At 38.4% G+C, this 12404-nt stretch overlaps 1 pseudogene; it reads left to right on the forward strand.

The window, feature by feature from the left end:
* The first annotated feature begins 897 nt into the window (after positions 1 to 897).
* On the forward strand, positions 898 to 6929 carry LOC100991135 (olfactory receptor 4A5-like; annotated as a pseudogene).
* Positions 6930 to 12404: the final 5475 nt, after the last annotated feature.

The raw sequence follows: 12404 nt of genomic DNA on the forward strand, positions 1-12404 counted from the left end.
ATCTGTTCGTATCTGGTAACTAAGATTCTATCTTTGAGTACTCTTGGTATCTAAATAGTGTTATGAATAAAATCATGTCCTACTGTTCTGCACCTCTTTCTTCAGTGTCTATTTTCTCATCTTATAGGACCTGCCTCATCTCAAAAATTGAGAAAAAAATACTCACTGCTTTTTGGCAGTTGGTGATAGTCATGAGTTAGTTCACTTGAGTTCAAAATTAATTGCTGATAATTAGAATATTATATGTAAGTTCTATAAAGATTAGTGTATAGGCAAGGATAAAATGGAGATAATCACAGCTCCTTATTAGGTGGACAGAGAGTCAGACCAAGTAATTGCTACAGGGAACAATGTGATAAATAATATCAAGGTCTAACAGTAGAAGACAGAGTACTGTGTGAGATATTTCAGAAGATGCTATTTTTGGTGCTACACAGAATATATTATAAAAATACCACAAATACAAACACAAAGGACTAAATCTATGTCAATTTATTTATTTAGAGTTTATTACCACCATCAGAAAGTAAGTTTCTTGAGATGAAGAACACATTGCCTATTCATCACAGCTGATTTCTGTGCCAAGAAAAATGTTTTAAATAAGAAGTTATGAAATTTATGAATGGCTGTTGGGACTTTAACTCTTCTTCTGTATAGAATATTCACTAAAACATAGAGGTAGAAGCATTTACCTGTGGCTGAAACTAAAAACATTGAGGAGAAATAGAATCATCAGGGCAGGATGGGCTCTTTGAATGAGGAACTCAATAGAGACTCACTAAATGTTTATTGTGTGTAAATAACTATTGAGGATACAACGATGAAGATATGCTCTGCGACACAATGGATGTAATTACTTTCCTGTTCACTCTCTGATACAAGCCAGAAAGAAGACAAATGAGACAGAAGAACAATATTACAGAATTTGTCTTCCTGGGCTTTTCTCAGGATCCCGAGGTGCAAAAAGCATTATTTGTCATGTTTTTATTCACATACTTGGTGACAATGGTGGGGAACCTGCTCATTGTGGTGACCATTATTGCCAGCCCTTCCATGGGCTCCCCAATGTATTTCTTCCTTGCCTGCCTGTCATTTATAGATGCTGCATATTCCACTACCATTTCTCCCAAATTGATTGTAGACTTACTCTTTGATAAAAAGACTATTTCCTTCCCAGCTTGCATGGGCCAGCTATTTATAGACCACTTGTTTGGGGGTACTGAGATCTTCCTTCTGGTGGGGATGGCCTATGATCGCTATGTGGCCATCTGTAAGCCACTGCACTATTTGACCATCATGAATCGACAAGTTTGCATCCTTCTCTTGGTGGTGGCTGTGACTGCAGGTTTTCTGCATTCTGTGTTTCACATTGTTGTTGTGTACAGTCTCCCTTTCTGTGGCCCCAATGTCATTGACCACTTTGTCTGTGACATGTACCCATTATTGGAACTGGCTTGCACTGACACCTACTTTATAGGTCTTACTGTTGTTGTCAATGGTGGAGCTATGTGTATGGTCATCTTCACCCTTCTACTCATCTCCTATGGGGTCATCCTAAGCTCCCTAAAAACTTACAGTCAAGAAGGGAGGCATAAATCCCTCTCTACTTGCACCTCCCACATTACCGTGGTTGTTCTCTTTTTTTGTTCCCTGTATTTTCATGTATGTTAGACCTGTCTCAAACTTCCCTATTGATAAATTCATGACTGTGTTTTATACAGTTATCACACCCATATTGAATCCTTTAATATACACGTTGAGAAATTCAGAGATGAGAAGTGCTATAAGAAAACTGTTGTGTAAAAACTAACTGTAGTTAGAATAAGAGTGTCCCTCCTCATGTAGATAAGGAGGTATGTAGACAACATCTTCTCAGTGTGGTTTTCTTCCACATGCCTAGCACAGAATGGAGATTCGGAGTAATAGGTAATTAAAATAGATGCTCCTGTTCAAAAGTGAAGGCTATGATGCTACCTTCTGTGTAATTTATTTAAAGACTTTGTGGAATATAAAACCACCATATTCACAAATATATTTGAAACTGGCCCTTCTCAGACTTCGGATGAAACTCTATTGCAGTCGGATAATACTCTTTTTTTTTTCTCAAAGAGTTGTTTTTATTATTAAAATGGGGTACATAAAATGTAAAAACTATCAAGTAATATATAAATACCATAAAAATATTGTATTTACCATTAAATAAGCAGGATACCATTAGTCTGAGCCTGTCCTCATATTTTAAATTCCTACCTAACAAACCACAGTCTAACTTGGTAAGTAAACAAACTAAAACCTAACTTAGGACTATTATATTTTTGTAACAAATAGCCTGGTTTTCTTTATTATTATTATTATTATTATACTTTAAGTTTTGGGGTACATGTGCACAATGTGCAGTTTAGTTACATATGAATACATGTGCCATTCTGCTGTGCTGCACACATTGACTCGTCATTTGGAATTAGATATATCTCCTAATGCTATCCCTCCCCCCTCCCCCCACCACACAATGGTCCCCAGAGTGTGATGTTCCCCTTCCTGTGTCCATGTGTTCTCATTGTTCAATTCTCATCTATGAGTGAGAACATGCGTTGTTTCATTTTTTGTCCTTGCGATAGTTTACTGAGAATGATGATTTCCAATTTCTTCCATGTCTCTACAAAGGACACGAGTTCATCATTTTTTATGGATGCATAGTATTCCATGGTGTATATGTGCCACATTTTCTTAATCCAGTCTATCATTGTTGGACATTTGGGTTGGTTCCAAGTCTTTGCTATTGTGAATAGTGCCTCAATAAACATACGTGTGCATGTGTCTTTCTAGCAGCATGATTTAAAGTCCTTTGGGTATATACCCAGCAATGGGATGGCTGGGTCAAATGGTATTTCTATTTCTAGATCCCTGAGGAATCGTCACATTGACTTCCAATAATACTCTTAAGAATCTTAGAATTAAATTTGTTTAGTTTAAATTACTTATGATACACACTTTTAAATTGTTCTAAAGTCTTTCAAAGAGTGTTAATATCCACTACTTTGAAATGACATTTATTTGTTTTTTTCTTGTAAATTTGTTTGAGTTCATTGTAGATTCTGGATATTAGCCCTTTGTCAAATGAGTAGGTTGTGAAAATTTTCTCCCATTTTGTAGGTTGCCTGTTCACTCTGATGGTAGTTTCTTTTGCTGTGCAGAAGCTCTTGAGTTTAATTAGATCCCATTTGTCAATTTTGGCTTTTGTTGCCATTGCTTTTGGCGTTTTAGACATGAAGTCCTTGCCCATGCCTATGTCCTGAACGGTAATGCCTAGGTTTTCTTCTAGGGTTTTTATGGCAACCCGATCAAAAAGTGGGCAAAGGATATGAACAGACACTTCTCAAAGGAAGACAGTTATGCAGCCAAAAGACACATGAAAAAATGTTCATCATCACTGGCCATCAGAGAAATGCAAATCAAAACCACAATGGGATACCATCTCACACCAGTTAGAATGGCAATCATTAAAAAGTCAGGAAACAACAGGTGCTGGAGAGGATGTGGAGAAATAGGAACCCTTTTACACTGTTGGTGGGACTGTAAACTAGTTCAACCATTGTGGAAGTCAGTGTGGCGATTCCTCACGGATCTACAACTAGAAATACCATTTGACCCAGCCATCCCATTACTGGGTATATACCCAAAGGACTTTAAATCATGCTGCCATAAAGACACATGCACACGTATGTTTATTGTGGCACTATTCACAATAGCAAAGACTTGGAACCAACCCAAACGTCTAACAATGATAGACTGGATTAAGAAAATGTGGCACATGTACACCATGGAATGCTATGCAGCCATAAAAACTGATGAGTTCATGTCCTTTGTAGGGACATGGATGAAATTGGAAATCATCATTCTCAGTAAACTATCACAAGGACAAAAAACGAAACACCGCATGTTCTCACTCATAGATGGAGATTGAGCAATGAGAACACATTGACACAGGAAGGGGAACATCACACTCTGGGGACTGTTGTGGGGTGGGAGGACGGGGGAGGGATAGCATTAGGAGATATGCCTAATGTTAAATGACGCGTTAATGGGTGCAGCACATCAGCATGGCACATGTATACATATGTAACTAACCTGCACATTGTGCACATGTACCCTAAAACTTAAAGTATAATAATAATAATAAACATTAAAAAAAAAAAGAAATGTCATCTATTTTTATGACCTTTCTTACTTTTAGAGTACTTAGCTCTTTGCAGAGACTGGAAGGTGAAACCAGTTTTATCTTTGAAACCAGGAAGTTCTGGCTCTTTTACGCTTCTTGTAAGTTGTGTCTGAAAATGTAACAGTTAATATTTTAAGTAATTAAAAAATCTATGACTTACTAAAAGATACAATGCTATAGGAAACAGCTGTAACTTTCAATATTCTATTTGGAAATCTTAGCCAAGTCCACCTATTCACTTAAGTACATGTTTTATTTTCTACCTTACTAAATTTTTTCAGCCCTAGCTAGCAATTCACTTTTTACACAGCTTTTGGAACAGTTACATCTGTCTTTTCAGCCTTTACTGACAATATCCTGGAGGCCCCTATTTTTGGGCACTAAAGCCAATGCCATACACTTTAAATTGTTGTTATGGAAACACCATGCCTTGAGGTGCCACTTTTTATTCTGGTCCTGTCTTCATGCACGATACAGGGCTCCACAGTTTTTGTGAGTTAAAACAACCATCATTTTATTTTATGTTAAAATTTTTTGAGCCAGGAATTCAGGCAGTTGTTGCCTGAGTATTTCTTCTGTTTTGTGTGTCAAGGACTGAAATCACTGTCTTATTCAGCTGATATCTGAGTTTTGTGTAAGATGCAGGGTGACTTAATTCACATTTATAGCATAGTGGAAGGGATGACAGTAAGAGACCCACTGGGTCCCTCTTCCTATATATTTAGATGAAGGACCACAAGATCACTCCAGAGAATAATCAAAGCTTTTACATGAGGAAGTGATGTCTGGTGAAAGCTGTGACAGCAAGCACAGAGAATGGTGATCAGAGATCCCAATGGGAGAAAGTAGATGGGTCTGGCCAGATAAGGGCTATGTCCAGAACTGGCACAATGTCACTTGCATCATATTCTATTCATCATGAGTGGTCACATACCACTCCAGATTTGGGGTTTTACAGAAACAGAAGATAACCCTTGATGGGGAAGTGGCAAAGTCAGTTTGCAGAGCAGCATGCAGAACAATTATCCACATCTCTAAAAGGGCATATTGGAGTTTTATTCATTTTAAGTTGGATCCATAAATCATTTGTACTAGCAACATGTTCACACTATTGGGTTTTCTAATTCCTGAATACAATATGTCTGTTAGGAATTTTAAATATTTATTTTTGAAGAGTTTTGTAGTTTTTATTAGTGTTGGGATCTTCCTCATCTATTCCTAAGTATTTGTATTTTCAGATTTCATCACAGGTTTCTAATTGCTAAAAAATTCCAATTGTCATTGTTTCTAGTACATACAAAAAATTGAATTTTTTATTTGACAGTTGGGCCCTGTAAACTTGCTATGTTTAATTCTTATTCCTAAACGGAGGTATGTCTGTAGATTCTTGAGGGTTTTCAGAAACGCTATCATGTTATCTACAAGAAAGGATAGCTCATTACTTTGAAAGATATAGGAGGTTTCAGTTTCTCTTTGTATCATTTCAGGAAGGTTGTCCTTTCTGTACAGTTTGCCCATTTCATCTAAGCTGTCAAATTATTGAAATAATGTATTTCATAACAATACTTTTCTAACATTTTAAAGTCTAAAAGATCTGTGGGATCATTACTTGTTTTATGAATTCTGATCTTGGTAATTTGAATTTATCTTTGATTTCTCTTAATCACTCTTGATAACAGTTTATCAATTTCATTACAAAAATATCAAATTTGGTTATTTTAATTATTTCTATGTTTTCCATTTCATTGGTTTTTGATCTTAAATTTATGTCCTTTTGTTTACTTGCCTTGGCTTTTATTTACTCTTCCAGTTTTACCTTCTTAAAGTGAAGGCTGAGATGGCTGCTTTTAAACATTTATTTTATTTTATTTTATTTTTATTGTTTTTATTATACTTTAAGGTTTAGGGTACATGTGCACAATGTGCAGGTTTGTTATATATGTATACATGTGCCATGTTGGTGTGCTGCACCCAGTAACTCATTTAACATTAGGTATATCTTTTATGCTATCCCTTCCCCCACCCCACAACAGGCCCCAGTGTGTGGTGTTCCCCTTCCTGTGTCCATGTGTTCTCATTGTTCAATTCCCACCTACGAGTGAGAACATGCAGTGTTTGGTTTTTTATACTTGCGATAGTTTGCTGAGAATGATGGTTTCCAGCTTCATCCATGTCCCTACAAAGGACATGAACTCATCATTTTTATGGCTGCATAGTATTTCATGGTGTATATGTGCCACATTTTCTTAATCCAGTCTGTCATTGTTGGACATTTGGCTTGGTTCCAAGTCTTTGTTATTGTGAGTAGTGCCTCAATAAACATACGTGTGCATGTGTCTTTATAGCTGCATGATTTAAAATCCTTTGGGTATATACCCAGTAATGAGATTGCTGGGTCAAATGGTATTTCTCATAATAGATCCCTGAGGAATCGACACACTGACTTCCACAATGGTTGAACTAGTTTACACCAACTTGTCAATTGTCCCTATTTCTCCACATCCTCTCCAGCACCTGTTGTTTCCCGACTTTTAATGATCGTCATTCATTATGGCGATGGTATCCAATGAGATGGTATCTCATTGTGGTTTTGATTTGCATTTCTCTGATGGCCAGTGATGATGAGCATTTTTTCATGTTTCTTTTGGCTGCATAAATGTCTTCTTTTGAGAAGTGTCCGTTCATATCCTTCACCCACTTTTTGATGGGGTTGTTTGTTTTCTTCTTGTAAATTTGTTTGAGTTCTTTGTAGATTCTGGATGTTAGCCCTTTGTCAGATGAGTAGATTGCAAAAATTTTCTCCCAATCTGTAGGTTGCCTGTTCACTCTGATGGTAGTTTCTTTTGTTGTGCAGAAGCTCTTTAGCTTAATTGGATCCCATTTGTCAATTTTGGCTTTTGTTGTCATTGCTTTTGGTGTTTTAGACATGAGGTCCTTGCCTATGCCTATGTCCTGAACGGTATTGCCTAGGTTTTCTTCTAGGGTTTTTATGGGTTTAGGACTAACATTTAAGTCTTTAATCCATCTTGAATTAATTTTTGTATAAGGTGTAAGGAAGGGATCCAGTTTCAGCTTTCTACATATGGCTAGCCAGTTTTCCAAGCACTATTTATTAAATAGGGAATCGTTTCCCCATTTCTAGTTTTTGTCAGGTTTGTCAAAGATCAGATGGTTGTAGATATGCAACATTGTTTCTGAAGGCTCTTTTCTGTTCCATTGGTCTATATCTCTGTTTTGGTACCAGTACTATGCCATTTTGGTTACTGTCGCCTTGTAGCATAGTTTGAAGTCAGGAAGCGTGATGCCCCCAGCTTTGTTATTTTGGCTTACGATTGACTTGGTGATGCCAGCTCTTTTTTGGTTCCATATGAACTTTAAAGTATTTTTTTTTTCCAACTCTGTGAAGAAAGTCATTGGTAGCTTTATGGGGATGGCATTGAATGTATGAATTACCTTGGGCAGTATGGCCATTTTCACGATATTAATTCTTCCTACCCATGAGCGTGGAATGTTCTTCCATTTGTTTGTATTCTCTTTTATTTCATTGAGCAGTGGTTTGTAGTTCTCCTTGAAGAGGTCCTTCACGTCCATTGTAAGTTGGATTCCTAGGTATTTTATTCTCTTTGAAGCCATTGTGAATGGGAGTTCACTCATGATTTGGCTCTCTGTCTGTTATTGGTGTTTAAGAATGCTTGTGATTTTTGCACATTGATTTTGTATGCTGAGACTTTGCTGAAGTTGCCTATCAGCATAAGGAGATTTTGGGCTGAGACGATGGGGTTTCCTAGATATACAATCATGTCATCTGCTAACAGGGACAGTTTGACTTCCTCTTTTCCTAATTGAATACTCTTTATTTCCTTCATCTGCCTGATTGCCCTGGCCAGAACTTCCAACACTATGTTGAATAGGAGTGGTGAGAGAGGGCATCCCTGTCTTGTGCCAGTTTTCAAAGGGAATGCTTCCAGTTTTTGTCCATTCAGTATGATATTGGCTGTGGGTTTGTCATAGATAGCTCATATTATTTTGAGATATGTCCCATCAATATCTAATTTATTGAGAGTTTTTAGCATGAAGGGTTGTTGAATTTTGTCAAAGGCCTTTTCTGCATATATTGAGATAATCATGTGGTTTTTGTCGTTGGTTCTGTTTATATGCTGGATTACATTTATTGATTTGCTTATTTTGAACCAGCCTTGCATCCCAGGGATGAAGCCAACTTGATCATGCTGGATAAGCTTTTTGATGTGCTGCTGGATTCAGTTTGCCAGTATTTTATTGAGGATTTTTGTATTGATGTTCATCAGAGATATTGGTCTTAAATTCTCTTTTTTTGTTGTGTCTCTGCCAGACTTTCGTATCAGGATGATGCTGGCCTCATAAAATGAGTTAGGGAGGATTCCCTCTTTTTCTATGGATTGGAGTAGTTTCAGAAGGAACGGTACCAGCTCCTCCTTCTACCTCTGGTAGAATCCGGCTGTGAATCCATCAGGTCCTGGACTTTTTTTGGTTGGTAAGCTATTAATTATTGCTTCAATTTTCAGAGCCTGTTATTGGTCTATTCAGAGATTCAACTTCTTCCTGGTTTAGTCTTGGGAGGGTGTATGTGTTGAGGAATTTATTCATTTCTTCTAGATTTTCTAGTTTATTTGCATAGAGGTGTTTATAGTGTTCTCTGTTGGTAGTTTGTATTTCTGTGGGATCGGTGGTGATATCCCCTTTATCATTTTTTATTGCATCTATTTGATTCTTCTCTATTTTCTTCTTTATTAGTCTTTCTAGCAGACTATCAATTTTGTTGATCTTTTCAAAAAGCCAGCTCCTGGATTCATTGATTGTTTGAAGGGTTTTTTGTGTCTCTATCTCCTTCAGTTCTGCTCTGATCTTAGTTATTTCTTGCCTTCTGCTAGCTTTTGAATGTGTTTGCTCTTGCTTCTCTAGTTCTTTTAACCGTGATGTGAGGGTGTCAATTTTAGATCTTTCCTGCTTTCTCTTGTGGGCATTTAGTGCTATAAATTTCTCTCTACACACTGCTTTGAATGTGTCCCAGTGATTCTTGTATGTTTTGTCTTTGTTCTCGTTGGTTTCAAAGAACATCTTTATTTCCACCTTCATTTTATCATGTACCCAATAGTCATTCAGGAGCAGGTTGTTCAGTTTCCATGTAGTTGAGCAGTTTTCAGTGAGTTTCTTAATCCTGAGTTCTAGTTTTATTGTTCTGTGGTCTGAGAGACAGTTTGTTATCATTTCTGTTCTTTTACATTTCCTGAGGAGTGCTTTACTTCCAACTATGTGGTCAATTTTGGAATAGGTGTGGTGTGGTGCTGAAAAGAGTGTATATTCTGTTGATTTGGGGTGGAGAGTTCTGTAGATGTCTGTTAGGTCCACTTGGCAAAGAGCTGAGTTCAGTTCCTCGATATCCTTCTTAACTTTCTGTCTCATTGATCTGTCTAATGTTGACAGTGGGGTGTTAAAGTCTCCTATTATTATTGTGTGGGAGTCTAAGTCTCTTTGTAGGTCTCTAAGGATTTGCTTTATGAATCTGGGTGCTCCTGTATTGGGTGCATATATATTTAGGAAAGTTAGCTCTTCCTGTTGAATTGATCCCTTTACCATTAGGTAATGGCCTTCTTTGTCTCTTTTGATCTTTGTTGGTTTAAAGTCATTTTATAAGAGATGAGGATTGCAACCCCTCCCTTTTTTTGTTTTCCATTTTCTTGGTAGATCTTCCTCCATCCCTTCATTTTGAGCCTATTTGTGTCTCTGCATGTGAGATGGGTTTCCTGAATACAGCACACTGATGGTTCTTGAGTCTTTATCCAATTTGCCAGTCTGTGTCTTTTAATTGGAGCACTTAGCCCATTTACATTTAAGGTTAATATTGTTATGTGTGAATTTGATCCTATCATTATGATGTTAGCTGGTTATTTTTCTCATCAGTTGATACAGTTTCTTCCTAGTCTCTATGGTCTTTACAATTTGGCATGTTTTCACAGTGGCTGGTACCAGTTTTTCCTTTCCATGTTTAGTGCTTCCTTCAGGAGTTCTTTTAGGGCAGGCCTGGTGGTGACAAAATCTCTCAGAATTTGCTTGTCTGTAAAGTATTTATTTCTCTTTCACTTATGAAGCTTAGTTTGGCTGGATATGAAATTCTGGGTTGAAAATTCTTTTCTTTAAGAATGTTGAATATTGGCCCCCACTCTCTTCTGGCTTGTAGAGTTTCTGCCGAGAGATCATCTGTTAGTCTGATGGGCTTCCCTTTGTGGGTAACCCGACCTTTCTCTCTGGCTGCCCTTAACATTTTTTCCTTCCTTTCAACCTTGGTGAATCTGACAATTATGTGTCTTGGAGTTGCTCTTCTTGAGGAGTATCTTTGTAGAATTCTTTGTATTTCCTGAATTTGAATGTTGGCCTGCCTTGCTAGATTGGGGAAGTTCTCCTGGATAATATCCTGCAGAGTGTTTTCCAACTTGGTTCCATTCTCCCCGTCACTTTCAGGTACATCAATCAGATGTAGATTTTGTCTTTTCACATAGTCCCATATTTCTTGGAGGCTTTGTTCATTTATTTTGATTGTTTTTTCTCTAAACTTGTCTTCTTGCTTCATTTCATTCATTTGATCTTCTGTCACTGATACACTTTTTTCCAGTTGATCGAGTTGGCTGCTGAGGCTTGTGCATTTGTCACATAGTTCTCGTGCCTTGGTTTTCCGCTCCATTGGGTCCTTTAAAGACTTCTCTGCATTGGTTATTCTTGTTAGCCATTCATCTAATTTTTTTTCAATGTTTTTATCTTCTTTGCCATGGGTTCGAACTTTCTCCTTTAGCTCGGAGTGGTTTGATTGTCTGAAGACTTCTTCTCTCAACTCGTCAAAGTCTTTCTCCATCAAGCTTTGTTCCATTGCTGGTGAAGAACTGCACTCCTTTGGAGGAGGAGAGGCACTCTGCTTTTTTGAGTTTCCAGTTTTTCTGCTCTGTTTTTTCCCCATCTTTGTGGTTTTATCTACCTTTGGTCTTTGATGATGGTAATGTACAGATGGGGTTTTGTTGTGGATGTCCTTTCTGTTTGCTAGTTTTCCTTCTAACAGTCACGACCCTCAGCTGCAGGTCTGTTGGAGTTTGCTGCACGTCCACTCCAGACCCTGTTTGCCTCAGTATTAGCAGCGGCAGCTGCAGAACAGTGGATATTGGTGAACATAAAATGTTGCTGCCTGATCATTACTCTGGAAGTTTTGTCTCAGAGGTGTACTCGGCCATGTGAGGTGTCAGTCTGCCCCTACTGGGAGGTGCCTCCCACTTAGGCTACTCGGGGGTCAGGGACCCACTTGATGAGGCAGTCTCTCCATTCTCAGATCTCCAGCTGCATGCTGGGAGAACCACTACTCTCTTCAAAGCTGTCAGACAGGGACATTTAAGTCTCCAGAGGATTCTGCTGCCTTTTGTTTGGCAATGCCCTGCCCTCAGAGGTAGAGTCTAGAAAGGCAGGCAGACCTCTTTGAGCTGTGATGGGCTCCACCCAGTTTGAGCTTCCCTGCCACTTTGTTTACCTACTCAAGCCTCCAAAATGGCAGGCACCCCTCGACCAGCCTGGCTGCCACCTTATAGTTTGATCTCAGACTGCTGTGCTAGCAATGGGTGAGGCTCCATGGGCATAGGACACTCTCAGCCATGCGTGGGATATAATCTCCTGGTGTGCCGTTTACTAAGATCATTGAAAAAGCACAATATTAGGGTGGGAGTGACCTGATTTTCTAGGTGCCGTCTGTCTCCCCTTTCTTTGACTAGGAAAGGGAATTCCCTGACCCCTTGCACTTTCCGGGTGAGGTGATGCCTTGCCCTGCTTTGGCTCATGCATGGTGCACTGCACCCACTGCCTTGCACCCTCTGTCCGACACTCCCCAGTGAGAGGAACCCAGTACCTCAATTGGAAATGCAGAAATCACTCATCTTCTGTGTTGCTCATGCTGGGAGCTCTAGACTGGAGCTGTTCCTATTCAGCCATCTTGGATCCACCTAAACATTTATTTTAAATGTAAGCATTTATCAGTATACATGTTTGTTTAAGTACTGTTTTGATAAAACCTCATATATTTTGATATGTTTTCATTATTGCTGAGTTCTAAATATTGGCTTATTTCCATTATACCTTTTTCCTGGATTCAGAGGTTGACTAAATATTTATTGGC

Source organism: Pan paniscus, chromosome 9 (assembly GCF_029289425.2).
Source record: "Pan paniscus chromosome 9, NHGRI_mPanPan1-v2.0_pri, whole genome shotgun sequence".
In the NCBI taxonomy this organism is placed as follows: domain Eukaryota; kingdom Metazoa; phylum Chordata; class Mammalia; order Primates; family Hominidae; genus Pan; species Pan paniscus.